Below are 20,061 nucleotides of genomic sequence, written 5' to 3'. Positions count from 1 at the left end.
TGAAAGGCCTGACACAACTTCCTCAGTGTTCAGATTACATGATGTTACTTAAGCATTCCCTCCGTATCTACAAAGACTGGTAGATCAAGGTCCATATTCTGTTTAGTTTTGGAGGATCTGTAGCATTTCTTCCTTATTAGTTTATTTTCTACGTTAGTGAACTGTAGTATATTATCTATGTAACCAATTTGATGTATAAAATATAAATATCATACGAAAGAATAATAAGGCGCAACATACAAAAAATATTGATATGGAAGATGTTTCATAAACTGTGCTAAGCTAACGGGAATACCAGGCCATCAATCTGTGCCAGGAACTTCTGGGGTGTATTCATAAATGTACTTGACCCTAAGTTGAGGTTGTATATGCATTCATCTTATGCGGATGAAAAATATCGTGAAAAATAAAATCAAATTGAATTCTCTGGCAATACTTCACTGCTATGAAGAGTTGTTTATCGTAGGAATCGGATCAAATCCCTTATTAATACGTCCCCTGCGCTGAACAGTACAGTCAGTTTCTCCTATTGTTCTGCTGTGTCTACTTTCACATGTAGGACATGCCCATCACTTTCGTCCCGGGCGCATCATATCAAAGTGCATCATATGTGGGCAGAGCAACGTACCAGGGCTTTCTCAGCTTAGGGTTACTTACTAACAGAGGGAACTGGAAGGAGAAACGGTGGAATAGAGTATTAGGCGAACTTTTGCCTTCGTCTGTACATGAGATCGTTGATAATGTGCTATTCAGGAGAACCTCCACCCACACATCGTTCAAGCCTTAGAATTTTTCCAGGCCACTCAACAGCCCAAGCCATCAGCATTGATGTGCTCCTTCCTATTAAGTTGCAGTCGTAAGGCTTATCGGTTAGAGCCATTCCGTGAACTGCGAGATGTAAATGGCATGCTTCCCTTGGCATATCCATCTCCGTTTATACTTCATCACATTCACATCCTTTTTTCCTTATTTTGTTTCCTCAAAGTCCATATGTCGCTTTTTGTTACATGTTAACTTGCCATAAACAATATCTTCAAACCTATACTAACTTCACCTGTAACCTCCCTAGCCTACATTAACCTCCTTAACGCTTAGTTCAAGCCCTCCCAAATCAATCTAACCTCACATCTACTTTATCAAGACAATTCTAACCTTAACTTAAATTTCACCACCTCTGTCTCTATCCTCTAACTTCAACTCTAACTTTCCCGTCTCCACCTCTAACTCCTTTAATTTAACATCTTGTCTTCCATAAACAATCTGACCTTTCATCTAACCTCACTCCCTCAACTAATCTAAACTCTAATTTCTGTTACAGTACCTCTGACCTCTCTAACCTCACTTATGACGTCTCTAAAGTCACATCTAAGCTCATTTTCTTCCCTTCATAACCACACTTACGGCCTGTGATGATGTGGGGTGATGGTATGGGGTGGGGTGGGATGAGGGATGCCGCGGGATGCAGCCATAGACCCACCACCAAAGCCGCACCCACCCACACAGCGGCGCTCATCACACTCAGGCACAAACCAAACGCACCTGAAACGGGGAAAATAGAGTAAATCGCAGATGAAACGAGAAGTATTTTGAACCGCAGCCATGACAATATGAAATTAAAACACATGAGGCAGCTGAAATTGGTGAACAATTCTGAAACTGATGATAATACAGGGCTGAAATACTCAAAACCCGTCTGAAACAGGGAACTATGCTACGGCTGCTGATATTGTAGCATTAAAACACACAAAACACATCTGAAAGAGGGGAACTATACTGAAACTGATAGCACTGAAACATACAAAACGCAGCTGATAGGGGAAACTACTGGAACGGGTGGAAATGTAGTAATGAAGCGACAATGAATGGGGGGGGGAAGTGTTCTGAAAGAAACTTGTAACAGCAACTAAACAGGAGAAAATAACAAAAATAAGGAGCGGATCCAGCATTTGTTAAAAGAGTGATCTTATAAACCGGGATCCTAAACATTTTTTTTCTACTCATTTTCGACAGTTATGCTTTTAAAATGTACGGTAATAACACATGGTGTATATGCATTATCACAGTTTATTTTGTAACTGTAAACTGCAAGCTGTATCAACAGAGTCAGGTTGTTAGCATAATTATTTTTTAAGCTTGTTCTACATTTCACTGAGCTTACTGGTGACAGTTTCCCTCCAGCGTACTTTTTCGTGCCATGCTTTCTGGACCTGACTTCACCCCATCCTTAGATTGGAAAACAAAGGCAAAATGATGATGATGATGATGATGATGATGGTGTATTACTGTTTTCCTTCTGTAATTCCGTATATTTGTTGCAGAAAAAGTGCCTCATGAAAAAGCAAAAGAAAGGGGGGGGGGGGTAGGATTTGGACTCCTTTGAATCTGCTTCTGTAAAAGTCTGCTTCCTCCGGTAACTCCACACACACACTCCTCCGGTAACTACACACACACTCGTCAGGTAACACCACATACAATCCTTAGGTGTCTGTCAGTTGTGGCTTCTGTCCTAACTTACAGTTATTCGCAAGTCGTGTTCTCATCTTTAGCGATTCATTTTGCATACTACAATTTAGTACTGTCTTGTATTTTATGTTTTATTACTTTACATACAACGCTTTACTACTGTCTTGTATGTTAAGTGTTTATTATTCTGGACACCGTACTTTTACGCTGTCTTGTATGTTAAGCTTATTATTTTGGACACAACACTTTACTACTGTCTTGTATGTGAAGTCTTATTATTTTGTTTACTACACCACTGTATTACCGTCGTGCATGTTGTGTATGTCCTATTAATCTGCATATTTCGCATTGTCTTGTCGGTTGTTTATGTATTTTATCATACCATGGCTAATTTAGCAAGTAGCATAAAAGTTGTTATTAACGCAGAAATAGATTGGTAAAGAAGGGGTGCTGGCGAGTTTCCTAATCCCAAGGGAATACACCCAGATATAGGAAGCAATACAACGCCCAAATTATCACAGGCCAGACCATCGGCCAATACTTATATGCCAGCGTCCTTGCCCGCTGTATGTTTCACTAGGAGCACAACTTTTTTTTTTTTTTTACTTTATTCTTGCTACCTCCGGACGGTTTTATTCAACACTGGGGAGACCTCTCGTGGTGAAAAGGATAATATATATATATATATATATATATATATATATATATATATATATATATATATATATATATATATATATATATATATATATGACCTAGAGGCGTCATCATACTGAAGTTATTGAGAGTGTTGACCACGGTGACACTCATACTGATTACACACACTCACACACACACACACACACACACACACACACACACACACACACACACACACACACACACACACACACACACACACATGTATTCCACCATAGCATCATGATGGCTGGGTTTGACAAAGTAACGTCCTGTCATAAGTTTCCCCTCGTAACGATATTTGTCGGAACAAGTGACAGGGTAAGATAATGCACTCTAAATAAAATATCTTGGGTTTAATAAATTTCTTCTTGTAACCTAGTTACATTTATTTGCTTTTTATCTCAGACAATCAGACTACTACTACTACTACTACTACTACTACTGCTGCTGCTGCTGCTGCTGCTTCTACTATTACTAAATTACTATTACAAGTACTACATTGTTATGACTACAAACCACCACCACCGCTCATACGCCCTCTATAAACTGTACTGTGATACCTATAATGCTTGTATCATAATCATGGGTTAACTTTAGGCATCTGACAGAATCTCTCCCCTTCCCTCCCCTCCCAACCCATTTAGGAGGATTTAGTGCCGTCCGTGTACCCACCTATTCTCGGGCTCCTATGACTCATTTTTAGCTGAATAAAATCGTCTGGCTTTAACTGGGACAGAATACTAAAATTCTACGGACTGTGAGAGCTTTAACGTGGGTTTAGCTCGAAAGGTGATGAACTCTTGACTGATTTCGATTTTTTTTTTTTAATTACCTCGATCGTAATTTCGATTTTTTTTTCTTATTTTAACTTGGAAAACTGGTAAACTTTTGGCTATGATTTCGAAAGATTTTCCTCTGAAGACTGTGTGTGTGTGTGTGTGTGTGTGTGTGTGTGTGTGTGTGTAATTCACCTGGTCGGTCAGGATCACTTGATGGTCGTGATCGTCAGCTTTTACCCTCCCGGAAGGGAGCTGAGAGCTCATATAGTCCGATCTAAGGGCAAGGCTGTGACCTTCACACACGCACACACCCGTCCCCTTGCTCAAGGGGGACAGTAACCACCCACTTCGTCAGTGAAACTTTTCGCAACCTGAGCGAGGCGCGAACTCCCGTCTACCAGATGGCAAGCGAGAACGCTACCACTGCGCCAGCGAGTGTGTGTGTGTGTGTGTGTGTGTGTGTGTGTAATTCACCTGGTCGGTCAGGATCACTTGATGGTCGTGATCGTCAGCTTTTACCCTCCCGGAAGGGAGCTGAGAGCTCATATAGTCCGATCTAAGGGCAAGGCTGTGACCTTCACACACGCACACACCCGTCCCCTTGCTCAAGGGGAACAGTAACCACCCACTTCGTCAGTGAAACTTTTCGCAATCTGAGCGAGGCGCGAACTCCCGTCTACCAGATGGCAAGCGAGAACGCTACCACTGCGCCAGCGAGTGTGTGTGTGTGTGTGTGTGTGTGTGTGTGTGTGTGTGTGTTTAGCTCTTGTATAGCTGCTGATTTTATACCGTCAATTAATCCACTCATTGGTTAGGGTATAACATAAAAAAGGATTAACTTTGATACCGGGTGAGATGTTTTCATTTACATATCCTAAAGGAAAAGAAAGTATAGCAAACAGGCTGGCCCATGTTAGGCACTTCCTGTAAGAGACGGTGACTACAGTACAGTAGGTTTGTTTTGGGGTCACTTCCACAACCTAATTAGTATTTAGTGGTTGCATGAAATTCGATGAGCCTTAGTTGTGAGGCAGAAATCGGTCTCTTTGGCTGTTAGTCAAATTATTCATCTAATCTGACTACACTTAATTATCTCAGCTGAAAAGTTAAGGAACTTCAACACTTTAAGATAATCTATCTATCTATATACCTACTGTAGGCTGCTTCCCCCAAGGAAAGGGAGGCAGCCGAGACAGGACGACACACTCCCAGTTTACTCATCCACTCAAACACATTCATTCGCATCTTAACCCCAAAGGGGAGAAGGGACAGATCCTCATCCTACCACACCGGACGAGTGTCAACTGCGCAGTGCAATCAGTGACATCCGCAACAAGGCCCGACAGCAGAGCTGGTTTACCCCTGCCACATCATAATTGACCCATCCCCTTACCGGCACCTGACCTGATTAGCTGATCAGACCAAATGCGGGAGAATATCCCCTCAGGGCTGCGTCATCATTTATTCATTCACAATTTCTCCCCATCTATTTCTGTCACGTACAGCCACTCTTCCTTGCTCAACAGACAACCCTCTCGCATCCAACGCTCTCTTCACGCTGTCCATCCATCCTATTCGTGATCTCCCTCTCAGCCTGACACCTCTCACATCAGATCTAGTTATCTTTTTCACCAATCGCTCATTATCCATTCTCCCCATATGCCCAAACCATCGCAACACCCTCTGCTCAACTCGATCAGCCATCTCCCGAACAACTCCAGTTCTCCTTCGCACATGATCATTTCTCTCTCGATCCATACGCGTCATTCCACACATACTCCTCAGACACCTCATCTCCATTACATTCAAACTTTTCCTCTCTGTTACACCCATATTCCATGTTTCAGCCCCATATAACGCAGTCGGTACCACAACACCCTCATACAGCCTTCTCTTTACATCCATTCTAAGCGAACGACATCTAAATACTTTTTTCATTCCTTCCAGCACCTTTCCTACTTCATTCATTCTAAACTTCACTTCTGCATCTATGCTTCCATCCACAGCAACATGTGACCCTAAATACTTAAAACACACACTCTTTAAGGCAAACGTGCAAACTACGAGAATAAAACAAGGACAGCAAAAAAGAAAGCGCTTTCCTATGCTCCTAATACTCCCTTGACTGCAAAACAAACATATCCATTTTCCCAGAAGTTGAATCAGGTGACGTATTTTATTTGTTTATTCTTACTATCTCCAGACGGTTGTATTAATCTTTTAGGAGACCCTTTGTAATGAAGGGGGTGAGTGAAAGTTATATTTAACCACCTAGTTCGAAAAGTCTGTCATAAGCTTAAAAAAAAAAAAAGTTCAAAGGTGGCAAGAATACTAGCCTATATGAAATACGTCATCGGTTAGGTGTTGAAAATCGACGTGGGGATATTTGAAATACGTCATCGGTTGGGTGTTGAAAATCAACGTGGGGATATATGAAATACGTCATCGGTTAGGTGTTGCATATCGACGTGGGGGTCAACGCGACGGCACCATATTATTGAAGTAATCCCCTTATTCAAATATTACTTTTTCAGTTTGAGGGGAGCGCGGTAGCTCGGCGGTAGGGTGTCGAACTTGTAATCGTGAGGTTGCGAGTTCGCACCCCGGCTACTGTGCTGGGAGGGGTAGCGCTCTCCTGTAACTCTAGCAGGGCTATATGATCTGATGAGGTCTAGCTCGGGGATTAATCCCCCCTTTTTCAGTCTGGTGACATATCATGTATTTTAATGCTATTATATGACGTATTCTCTAAATATATACTCATGTTACTTTAGACGATTTTACTCAGGTTTGGTAAGGTCTCGTAATGAAAGGAATAACGAAAGCTATATTTAACCATTTCAATTAAAAAGAAAATCTCTCCTGAACTGAATTATAATCATCGGTGGCAGCAAGAATAAAGCAAAATGCGCTATGTCATGGAAGGGGTTAAACTGAATAAAACGTCTGGCCATGGCAAGAACGAGACCAGGTACTTGTCAGTGTGCTGTAGGGGTTAGCGAAGGCAGTTTCTAACTCCTCTTTCGTCAGAGGGTGATCAGCAGAACAAAAATCTTGTTACGTTGCGAACTGAACGCAGGTCCTGTTATCCCCTTCAGTCCAGTAACTTAGTTTTAGATGAGGATGCACCACTCGGAGTAACCCATTCGGTTAATCACCTCTTAAGGATTTTCGGGCGCCAGGTGCTTCACTCCCGCAGACTTTGGCAACACCCGTTATTACAGTCCTCATGGTAGTGCTTTTGTTCTTGTTTAGCGTTTTCTCGTTACCCGCATACGATACTGTTCAGTATTAGGGAAGATTCTCTGTAATAAAGGAGTTCATAAAGTTATGCTACATAATATCGTCTGAAGGCAGCAAAAATAAAGTGAAAACGTGTTAACTGAGTGAAGGGGTTTTAAGGGTATTCATGTGGACCACCTTGACACCACGAAAAAAAGGGCTAGATGAAGAAAATAATGTGCGGTATAATTGTATGACGACAGAGTAAGTTTTTCTGTTAATGTTAAGCTTGGTTCACGTCATTGATGTAAGAACTTAGTGGTTTATACGAAACTTGGCAAAAATTTCTGAGTGGTTGATATTATTATCATTATTATTATTATTATTATTATTATTATTATTGTTGTTGTTGCTGATTATTGCATGCTGGGTTTTATTACTGCCTATGAATCTGATCTGCCAGTTTCCCTTATTTCCCGTATCAGCTGTTTGACAAATTTTGTGATATTCTGGACCACTTACCTGAGTTATTACAAGAACTGATTGTAACTGGGTCCTTTGCTACTTTTCCTGTTTTTCAGTTCTTCATTCATTTGTGTTAAGTTCTGAGTCGCATTTTCGTAATCTTTGGAGGCTTTCTGGCACATCTTCTTTTCCATTTTATATCTCCATCATTACATGCTAATATTCTCTTTTAGGTTACTCGGGAAAAAGTATATGCAAATTGGAAAGATGCAAATATCTTAACAGGGAACACTGAGGCGTAATAGTGGAGAAATTGGCTAAAAGTGAGCGTGTGGTAGTGTGACATGCAAAAGTGGGCGTGTGGTAGTGTGACTCATGCTAAAGTGAGCGCGTGGTAGTGTGACTCATGCTAGTGTGACCATGTGGTAGTGTAACTCATGCTCAAGTGGGCATGTGGTAGACCCATACTAAATGGGGGTGATTGATGCTAGCGTGAGCGTGTAGTAGACTCATGCTGAAGTGAGCATGGCGTAGTTTGACTCATAGTTAAGTGAGTAAGCTATGTGGGAGTGTGACTCATGCCAAAATGAACGTGTGATAGTGTGATTCATGCTAAATGCGAGCGCGTGCATGTGATTCATGCTAAATACGGACGTGTGGTAAATATGATAAAAGTGAACATGTTTGAGTGATGAGCTAAATGTGAGCGTATGGTAGTGTGATTCATGGTAAGTGGTCGAGTGGTAGTGTGACTCATGTATGCTTAAAGTGAGCATATGGTAGTGTGATTCATGCTAAAAGTGGGCGTATGATAGTGTTATTTATGCTAAAAGTGAGCACCGGGTAGTGTAACTCATATTAACGTATGCGTGACTCATGCTAAAAATGGGTGCTCAGTAGTGTGACTTATGCTAAGGTGGGCGTGAAGTAGTGTAACTTGTTCACGTGAGCTTGTCTCATGGTTATGGTAGCGTGACTCATGCTAACGTGAGCATGTGGTAGTGTGACTATGCTAACATGAACGTGCGACCAATGCAAGGGTAGTGTGACAATTTCGTAACACCTTTCCTTCAGCGAAATTATTTACACATGACAATTACTACCCTCTTCTGTGTCTGACTGAGTCTGTGCCAGTACTTAAATATGTATCTAACACTGAAGAAAACACTGAGGTGTAATAGGAAAAATAAATAAATAAATAAAATAAAATTAATAAATCGCCGATGAAGAAATGCTTCGAAGTTCTCTTTGTCAAAGAAAATACGGCTCAGTGCGAGTGCTCTTTTGACCTACCAGCTGTGGGAAGTGTGAAGACGAGGCAGGTCGAGTAGTGGACGTCGAGTGCCAGTGCCACCCTTATATATGACACTCTCACAGGTTGCCACACGTTACCCTCAAACCAAACATGTCTTCCAGCATCTCAAATAAACATAACTCACACTTCAATGACAGTACCTGCCTCTTCAGCATAACAAGATCAAACTAATTGTGTGTGTGTGTGTTTTTTAAGTCAGTATACGATAATTATACCTTGTATGAAATTTGGGAGAATGATCTACGTACCATTTCCAAGACAGCCATTTCAGAGATCCAGTCATGAGCACGGTGTGTAGTATTGCTTGCAGTGTCGTTATAGTGCTGCCCCGGACGTCGTGTTGTCGTGTTTAGAGCCCGTATTCTCGTGACCTTATGAAATGTCCTTGCATTCCGTACTTAGCGGTTTATGTAACGTCTAAAGTAACTATTGCTTTTAGTTTTATTTTTTTTTACCCATTTATCCCAGGGACGTAATTTTTCTATTGTATTCACTATTCAAGCGGGTACTAGACGATTTTGACCAACTTACGGGAGCCACTAGGAGAGAGTTAATGAAGGCGGTATCTAATCCACCCAGTTCGAAAAGCCTGTAATAAATCGTCTGAAACAAGAATGAAATACATCATGTGACTGAGGAGTTAATATCGACATAGTCTGCATGAATAAACACAGCAAAACATTACCGTGCGTTCTGCGTAATTATAAAGGCAATGAATTGGTGCAACGGAGCCTCCTGAAGTGACGAGGATATGGGTTGATTGGGTGGTATTGTCATCGGTTAAAGAGGCCATCTGGCATGTTTTCCTTTGCAGTTAATTTAGTCTGTTTCACACTAATATGCTCTCCCATGCTTTTTATTTTTTATTCATTACTGACGTAGTTTGTATTAATATCACGAAAGAGAATATTTACGTAACATATGCTAAAAATTAGTATACGGGCATAGAAGCACTGACGGCAGCCCCTCGTGAAGTTTTGTGTGTGTGTGTGTGTGTGTGTGTGATTATAGAATTTGTCGGAAATGGCTAAAGTTTTACGTCTCAAACGTTTATTGATTTGCTCTTATTCGTGTGATTGTTTTGTTGACTTTTTTTTTTTCTTTTTTACTGGACGTGGGAATTCTAAATACTTATTTTAACTTGGCTACCTTGGGAGCGTTATATATTGATTTTCATTTATTTTAGTGCAAAATTGTCAGACGACATTTTGTTAACGTACAGTACCTTAGTGGTAGGTGGTGGCAGCCATCATCCACTCACTTGATGTAGTACTGCCTATTTCTTCCTTCACATTTATCATTCTTTTTCTGTTTGCACTCCTCTTTTCCTATTTCTCCCATCTTTCCTGTTACTTTTTATTACTCTTCTCGCCTTTTCGGGTGGCTTTACATTGAGTGACAAGACTAATGGTTTTCTGTAAGCCAGGAAACCATTTACACCGGTGTGTGGTAACCATATAACCAACACATACCTGTTCCCTACGTGTCAAACTGGGTTGGCGGAGGGTTAGTGACCCTCCCCGCAAAACAACTAACTCAAACTGCCACCCCCAACGGGATTATAGCGTCTGGCTATAGTCAGATGGATGGATAGATAGACAGACAATAGCTTAGATTGTGGCCTCAACAAAGACTGAGTGAATGTGGGTACGTGGGTGTACATAACATTCTTTCCCAGTTGTTCTTTCCAAATGGTATTTTTTTCTGGAATGAGTGGGGTTCGTATGTCCATCTCCTGTTATCATTTTCTTCTTCACTTCTTCATCCATCCATCCATCATCCAATCCTACATTGCCCCATGAGGAGCGTAGGAGCCCGGGGCTAGGCAGTTGGTCCCGACATTTAAGATGAGAGTGACCAGCCTCATTCATCCCTGAGTGGCATTACGTGAGCAATCAACCCCAACCACCCCTTGGATATAAACCTTCACCGGCTCAATTGGAGCGCAATAATTACGCACTAAACCACCAGGCGCCAAAATTTGGTCATATGGTTACCACCCAGCTTAGTAAATTGTTTTCTGGTGTATCTGGTGTACAGGAAACCATTTGGCTTATCACTCAGTGTAGAGTCACCCACAGGCAGAAGGAAGAGGAAAGAATGAAGGAAAGAAAGACAGAAGAGGGAGTGTAAAGGTACCCGTAGGCAGAAGGACAAGGAAAGAATGAAGGGAAGGAAGACAGAAGAGGATGGAAGGAAAGAAGGATGGAGGAGAGGAAAGGGCAGACACTCGACAGCAGCACTACATCGAGTGAGTGGTGGTTCTGGCAGAATTTCGTTGGGCAGCTGTTCCAAAAGTCAGTTTCTCTCTCATCGTAAAACTTACTTCATTACATCTTTATCGCCTCTTTCATTAATTAGTTTCTGGCAGTTTCCTCACTTCCTATTGCACACACACACACACATATATATATATATATATATATATATATATATATATATATATATATATATATATATATATATATATATATATATATATAGTGTATATATATATATAGATATATAGATAGATAGATTTATAGTATATTTCAATGAGGTAAATATAAGTCTTTCAGTCTGTCATTATAATTTAAATTCCTCGAAGTCAGCCACCCATCTTGCCGTTGCTCTTTGCACGTTTTCGATGTTACTTATGTATTTAAATACTTATTAATGAATATTGTAGCCATGTATTCTCAAGTAGATAAGAGGGTGGCATATTAAGCTTCGCAATATCTCTACCTTAGCTGTGGATATTACACCTTAATATTTTCTTTATACAGTTTATATCCTTTTAATAGCGACATACTTCGCGTCGGTACAAGAGGATATTCAGGTGTAATGTGTAGAATAAATAACCAAGGAAGAGGTGTTACGAAATCTCCAAATTCATTTAGAATACGACCTTCCGGCGCGTATTCTCGTCGATTGACGAGACTCCCTACCAGCTCTTCCTTACCATTATGTTTATGGTCATAGGTTATTTATGTAGTTTATCTAAACTACGTCTACATCGAAAGGCTACCAACTACACATAAGAGAACAGTGTGTACTATGCAAATTAATTTGTTAGGGTAGAGGCGTTTAAAACCACCTAAACTGACGAATATACGGACCTGGGTACATACTCGTACGTGGCAAAGGTGGGAGGGTAGAGATGGATGGATGGATGTGTAGTGAGGGGAGTGGATGGATGAATGTGTAGTGAGGGGAGTGGATGGATGAATGTGTAGTGAGGAAAGCGGATGAATTGATGTTTAGCGAGGGAAGTGGGTGGATGGATGCGTAGTGTGGGAAGTGGATGGATGGATGTGTAGTGAGGGAAGTGGATGGATGAATGTGTAGTGAGGGAAGCCGATGGATGGATGTGTAGTGAAGGAAGTGGATGGATGGATGCGTAGTATGGGAAGCGGATGGATGGATGTGTAGGGGGAAGTGGATGGATGGATGTGTAGTGAGGGAAGTGGATGGATGGATGTGTTGTGTGGGAAGGGAGGGTGGGAAGACAAGTTAGCCTCTCCAGTTTGAGTATATATTTTGTTTTTCGTCTTGCTACCCAAAACCATTTTTTTATTATGGAGTGACTTTTCGAAATTTATGAGATTACATATAGCTTCATTGACCTTCTCAGTGCGAGGGGTCTCCTCTGAACTGAAAAATTCGTCTGTAGGTAGCAAGAATATGATTTTAAAAAGACGTCCTCGGGTTCAAAGGGTTAAATGGATTGTGAGCAGACGGGAGTGACAAAGGAGGGATTAAGTAGAAACAAGGAGAGAGAGAGAGAGAGAGAGAGAGAGAGAGAGAAGGGTACAAGCACAGCAAAACTGTGCAGCTCCATTCCACACCAGGACGCTCTGTGAAACCCGAGTGGGAAGATGAATGATACCATGGTTAATCCTAATTTTTTTTTCAGTAATGCTCTCGATTGCTGTGGTGACCCTTTCTCTTGGTATTTTTAGAAGGCCTTGACCTACTCCCCTTCTCCTGGAGAATTGGTCTGCCTTGCCGACTCCTCGCACAAGCTGTGGATTGAGAAAAGTACAAAGAATTTACTGCAACAAACTGTTGGTTCTTTCGTAGCTGTTTGATATAAGGAATGTTAAACTAACAAAACTAATCTATCAGCTCAAGACAAGGATAGAAAAGTAGGAAGGCTCCCCCCACCCACAGACCTGTTGCATGGTCCTTTCGTGGCTATTTAGTATAGAGAAGGTTATAGCAAACAAAACTAATCTATCAGTTGAAGACAAGGATAGAAAAGCAGGAAGGCTCCCTCCCCCACCCACCAAACCCTTCAGCCGAAGCCGGTAGGAAATAGTGAGAAGGATCACCATGCAGCATAGAAAAACTGACATGGAAATTTCACAGGAAAGAGGGAAAGGAAATTATATTCTACACTATCTACCTTTCGGTAACATTAATTCAGCATTATTTATCGATACTGTTCGGCAGTTGTATCTTCTGGGCTCCGAAAAAGAAAAATATATATATGTCCCGCATGAATGTGTTATTCAGGAGTGAACATACTTAGCTGGAGGTGATGACAGATACTTATCCAAGTGATTTTTAAAGGTTAGTACTGTATCACAGTTCATTACTTTTGAGAGCAATTTGTCCCATATATCTGCAACTCTGTTAAAGAAAAAACGAAATGCTTAGCTTCATGTGATTAAAATCGTTTGCCAATAATCTTATCCCCAGTGCCTCTAGTATAGTTTGAGCGATTAACCGTAAAAAATTTATCGATGTCCATATTATCGTGTCCTTTGAATATTTTGAATACTTGATTTAAATCTTGTAACCTCTGTTTAGTTAGGGAAAAGAGATTCAGAGCTTCTAAACGTTCCTCGTAAGGTTTATTTCTCAATCTAGTTATCATCTTTGTCACCCTTCGCTACATTCTTTCAAGTTTCTCCATATTCTTTTTATAAAATGGTGATCAAAACTGAACGCAATACTCCCAAGTGCGGGCGTACTAAGGAATTATACAGCGAGGACGAAGTTATCGGATTTATATTCAGATACTCTGCCTATGAATCCAATAAGTTTATTGGCTTTTTTTTTTTTTTTTTTTACATCTTCTGTACATTTCTTACTTGGTTTCAGATCGTTTGTTATTATAACTCCTAAGTCTTTTTCATGGATTACTCTATTAAGTTGAACATTATTCATGTTATAGCTAGCTCTTACATTTTTACTGACAATGTTTAGTACTTCACATTTTTAATACCGAAATCCGTTTGCCATTTTTGGGCCCAGTTTAACAGTTAATCAAGATTTCTCTGAACTGCCTGCCTCTCCAGTGCTGTATCTGCTCTGTTACCGGTTTTAGTAGGCTATCGTAAGCAAATTTTGAAATCTTACAACATAATCCTTCATCTTATATACATTAAAAAAAAGGAATAGGACCTAACACTGTACCCTGCGGCACTCCAGTTTGTAACGTTTACCCAGTCTGACTCTTCCATTTGTTACAGCTCTTTGCTTTCGTCTGGTAAGCCTATCTTCTACCCACCCGAGCACACTGCCGCTCAAATCATGTGCTTTTAGTTTCTGAAGGAGTCTCATGTGGAACTTTGTTTAAAAGCCTTCTGAAATTCGAGGCAGGCATCAACAGATATAGTCTCGTCGTACATGTTCAATATATCGTTGAAGTCTAACAGGTTCGTGAGGCAAGAGCTATTATTTCGAAGCCATGTTGCGAATCTTGGATGAGATTACTTGTTTCTAAGTGTTTCACAAAGTTGTCTCTGACAATAGTTTCAAGCTAGTGTTAAACTAATTGGGCGGTAGTTTTCCGGTTGTGCTGTTTTGCCCATTTTGAATAATGGGGTTACGTTTGCAAGCTTTCATCCGTGCGGCACAGTGGTGGCACCTTACTGCTCTTCAGTGGTAAGTTAAAAAGTTCAGATAAAGAATTTGGTATTTCATTCTGTGGTTCCTTTAATACACGTGGAGATATTTTGTCCGGTCCGGTGTTTTATTCTTTTTGAATTTACTAAATGGAATTAGTACATCGCGATCACTGACTGTAATGTCATCGATTATGTTGTCCTCTTCTATAGGAACTGGAGACTCTGCAGGAATCGTCTGTGCATTTTCTATTGCAAATACTGACGCGAAGAAAGTATGAAATATTTTCGCCATCTTAGCTACATTATCAGTGTGTTCTCCGTTATCTGTGATTGAGGGCCCAATTGTTGGAGTTATTACCTTTTTGCTTCTTATGTAACTGAAAAATTCTTTGGGATTTGATTAGCTGATATTTGTAATATGTCCCACAAGCTTTTTCTTATTGCGTCTGATTATTTTTTTTGGCTTTCTGTCGAACGGCATCGTATTTTTTTTATCACTGACTTTTTGTGGTATTATAATTTTTATATGCAAGATTTTTGCTACCAGGCAATGTTTAATAGCCGAGTTCCACAACTTGGGTTTAGAATTTTTGGCAGACCTTCTGTTGCGCACTGGAATACGTAACCTGACTGCACTGCTGAGAGTTTCTGTAAAAAATTTCCATGCATCATTGATATCTAGTGTTTCGACAATGGGATGCCAATCTGGGGAGTTTCCGCCGAAGGGCATCGTATTTGTTTTTATAACTTTGACTCTGTGCTATTATAATTTTGTATGCATGATTTTTGCTACCAGGCAATGTTTGTTGTCGGAGTTCCACCATTTGGGTTTAGAATTTTTGGCAGGCCTTCTGTTGCGCATTGGAACACGTCATCTCACTGCGTTGTTGAGTGTTTCTGTAAAAAATTTCCATACATCACTGATATCTAGTGTTTTGACAATGGGACGCCAGTCACCTGCACAAAATTGCCTTTAATTTAAAAATTAAAGAGAAAACCAGACAAGCAGAAAGATGATAGGAGGAACGAAAGCTGGGAAAGTGTGGGAGGAGGGAGGAAGACGAGTAAAGAGGGAAAAAGGATAGTGAATAGCAAGAGCTAGGGCGGAGAGAAGGATAGTGAATAAGAGGAGGGAGAAAGGGAGGGACGGGCAGTAGGAAGGATATTCCACAGTAAGAGGGAGGCTGAGAGGCAGTAGGCCTAGAGGGGGAGGGAGGACAGCGTAGAGGAAAGAGGGTGGGAGGAAGGAAGGATGGAGGGAAGGAAGGAAGACGAGTAAAGATGAAAGGAGGATATTTTGCATGATAAGGCAGGGAAGAAGAGAGGATGAGGACAGGGAGGAAGAGGAGGGGGAGTAGGTGAATGAAGAGTAGGTACGTAAGGAGAGGGAGGAAGGTAGTAAGGAGAGGCAATAATCCAAAGAGGTAATGGGAGAGGTTCAAGGTTTATGCGGAGGCCGGTAATTCCCTGGTGAAGGTGACGTCAGGAATTCGCTCGCGGATGTTCACTATGTATTATGATCTATTTTCGGGCCATAGGAACCGGTGTCGATGTCGTTGGTGCACCGAAATGTTTTATTGAGGCGAACATAGCGTGATTTTGTTAAACTGTAAGGAATCATAGCAGTTAAAATCTTCAAAAAGTATCACGGGGAGCCTTTTCTCTGCTGCTGTGTATCCTATAGCCCACCTACCAAGGAATTTAATATAGGCTAACATTATACTGTATATATATATTTTTAATCTCGATATAAATTCAAGCAGTCAGGTTCAAAGCACCACAAAAGCTCAAGTGAAGATTTGTCATAAATTGTTAGCTGTCTGTTACTTCAGCTAATCTATGTTTTTTTATCTCATTCGTCAACAACTGTACTCTCAACAAGGGAGGATGTAGTATTTGTTGAAAGGGGAAGGGGGAGGTGTCCAAACATTGCTTTGCCACGGAGGACAATTGTATATATAAAATATATATGTATATATAAAAATTTAATATCACACACACACACACACACACACACACACACACATATATATATATATATATATATATATATATATATATATATATATATATATATATATATATATATATATATATATATATATATATACAGTATATATATGGGGGGTAGGTGGGGGCGCTCACCATCCATTCACTTGATGTAGTGCTGCTCCCGGGTGTCTGCCCTTTCCTCTCCATCCTTCTTTCCTTCCTTTCTCTTCTGTCTTTCTCTCCTTCATTCTTTCCTTGTCCTTCTGCCTACGGGCGACTTTACACTCCCTCTTCTGTCTTTCTTTTCCTTCATTCTTTCCATTTCCTTCAGCCTGTGGGTGACTCTACACTGAGTGACAAGCCAAATGGTTTCCTGTGCACCAGGAAACTGTTTACTACGCTGGGTGGTAACCATATAACCAAATTTTGGCTCTTGGTGGTTTAGTGGGTAATTATTGCGCTCCAATCGGATTGAGCCGGTGAAGGTTTATATCCAAGGGGTGGTTGGGGTTGATTGCTCATGTAATGCCACTCGGGGATGAGTGAGGCTGGTCACTCTCATCTTAACTGTCGGGACCAACTGCCTAGCCCCGGGCTCCTATGCTCCTCATGGGGCAGTGTAGGATATATATATATATATATATATATATATATATATATATATATATATATATATAAATTAAATCTCACACACACACGTATATATATATATATATATATATATATATATATATATATATATATATATATATATATATATATATCTATATATATATATATATATATATCTATATATATATATATATATATATATATATATGTTGGAGAGACACATTACATGCGTGTGTACATTTTTTTTTTCCGCTCTTGACCGGGAATCGAACCCCAGACCTCTACATAGAAATCAGACACTGAAGCCACTACACCACGACGTGATAAAAGCTGTGACACCTGAATTTTTTGACGAACCAGGTAAATCCATTATGGGAGGATATATTTCAATCACAACACATTAGGATTATTTCACAGCCCCACGCAACTCGGCAAGTGACAGAGCAGTTTTAATCTATCCCAGACACAACACGAGCATCTTTATGTTGGAGAGACACACATTACACGCGCGTGTACAAATGTTTCTTTTTTACGCTCTTGACCGGGAATAGAACCCCAATCCTCTAGATAGAAGTCAGGCACTGATGCCACTACGCCACGAGGTGATAACAGCTGTGATATCTGAATTTTTTGACGAACCAGATAAATCCATTCTGGAAGGATATATTTTAATCACAACAAATACTCCTAATCCTAATGTGGTGTGGTTGAAATATATCCTAATCCTAATGTGTTGTGATTGAAATATATCCTCCCATAATGGATTTACCTGGTTCGTCAAAAAATTCAGGTATCATAACTTTCATCACGTCGTGGTGTAGTGGCATCAGTGCCTGATTTCTATCCAGAGGTCTGGGGTTCGATTTCCGGTCGAGTGTACACATACAGTAGATATATATATTGTAATGCTAGGTGTTTTAGGGTCGGCTTCCCGTCCCTCTAACGCCTAGTGTGTAGCTGGCTTCTCTTTCTTGACCGGAGCTTAGACAAATAAGAGAGAGGCAAGACACAAAAACTCAAGGCAACGACCTTACATGTGTATTGCTAAATTTTGCAGTGGAATGGGCAGATGTCACAAATACAGTTATGCTGAACAATTATAATTCTAAGGGTTAGATACTGGGTGTTAGTATCGCGCAGAATACTACTTAGGACAAGATCGGGGAAGGTGAACAGCACTTAGGGCAGTAAACACTACTATTTGGGAGTCTAGGTTCTGTATACTGGTGGAGTTTGTGGCACTATTTTCACTGCTGGCAGGCTAACTGGTTTGTCTGTCGTGTCGTTAATTATTGCTCTTGCACTGGGGCCTCCATATGATCTTAATGTGAGGCGGAGTCACTGTATGGCAACGTGTTCACTTGAAACAGACCCTTATTTCACTGCCTTGCCGCGTTCACTGTTTCACTGCTATCTTTACTTATTCCATCTCTCTTTTATATTATTACTGATACTCTTCTCACTGACATTCCATATTCTGATAACTCACTATTCTGCCCTTACTTCACTGTGTCACGGACACAGTGCTTTCACTGTCACTCACTTTGGGGACTGGGAGTACTGGCGGTCAGATACAAGGGCGGCGGGAATGACTCAGCCTCACTACTGACGGGGCTGAGTTCCGCCAGGGCCACGGGATCATGCTTAGGGGCGTCCTCTCTCGCCCGGGACTGCTGGTGGTGAAGGGTCCCGCACTTTCAGGGCTTGGGGCGGGAGTCTGGCCCTCAGGGCTCGGGCCGAACAGCTGCCTGAACCTCTCGCTTAGGCGCCTGACAGAGGACGAAGATCTCTGGCGTTGGGGTGAAGGGATGTCCCACCTGGGGGTCCTGGGGGTAGTCTGGAGGTCCCGGGGGCTGCGGTCTCTGGCGGTTGGGGATGCTGTCAGGAGGGGGCTGCGGCGTCGGCCTCCGTCAGGGACCGTCAGGTGGGTTCTCTCAGGAACAGGCTGTAGTGAGAAGAACCTGGTGGTAGTTACAGGGCCTCTGCAATACTCCTCTGGGCTGGGGCCTCCCTCTGGGTCGTAGGTTTGTGGGCAGGAGTCAGCACCTGACGGAGGAGCGGCTACCGGCTGTCTCCTGCCGTAGGGCCCGGCTACTGGCCGTGGCCTTCTAGGGGTGCGGCTACTGGCCGTTGCTAAAGCCTGGCTACTGGCTGTGGCCTGGGGGAGGGAGTGGCTACAGGTCAACTCAAGGGCACCTTCGGAGCAGCTACCGACCGTCTCCTCGTTACCTCTAGAGCAGCTGCAGGCCGTCTCCTGTAGGAGGGTCGAGCGACTACCGGCCGTCTCGTTTAGGGCACCTTCAGAGCGGCTTCTGGCCGTCTCCTGACGAAGGCGGAAGCAGCTACCGGCCATCTCCTCGTTACCTCCAGAGGGTTGAGCGGCTACCGGCCATTTCAGGGGTGCTGAGTGGTTGTTAGTGGTCAGCTTGCCCAGAAGGTAGTCTCGCTTTCCTGCTATGGTGGTGGCGGGCGATCTCCAGGTCATAGGGGCGCACAGCCCAGGAGGACTTACGTCCTTGTCGCCCGGAGTCCAATTGTGCTGTATATGCACCTCTGTGAGCTCCTTCTGGGGATGTTGGGTTGCTCTCGGTGATACTGTACTGCATTTTGTAACCATTAACACATAGTTTCATCATGAATGTAAAATTCACACAAGATGAGCGTGGAAATCGTATATACTATACATATTTATTTT

This window comes from Coenobita brevimanus, chromosome 98 (genome assembly GCF_032717465.1).
Source record: "Coenobita brevimanus isolate Jiangsu-jjx chromosome 98, ASM3271746v2, whole genome shotgun sequence".
In the NCBI taxonomy this organism is placed as follows: Eukaryota; Metazoa; Arthropoda; class Malacostraca; order Decapoda; family Coenobitidae; genus Coenobita; species Coenobita brevimanus.
This window is presented reverse-complemented; position numbering follows the sequence as displayed.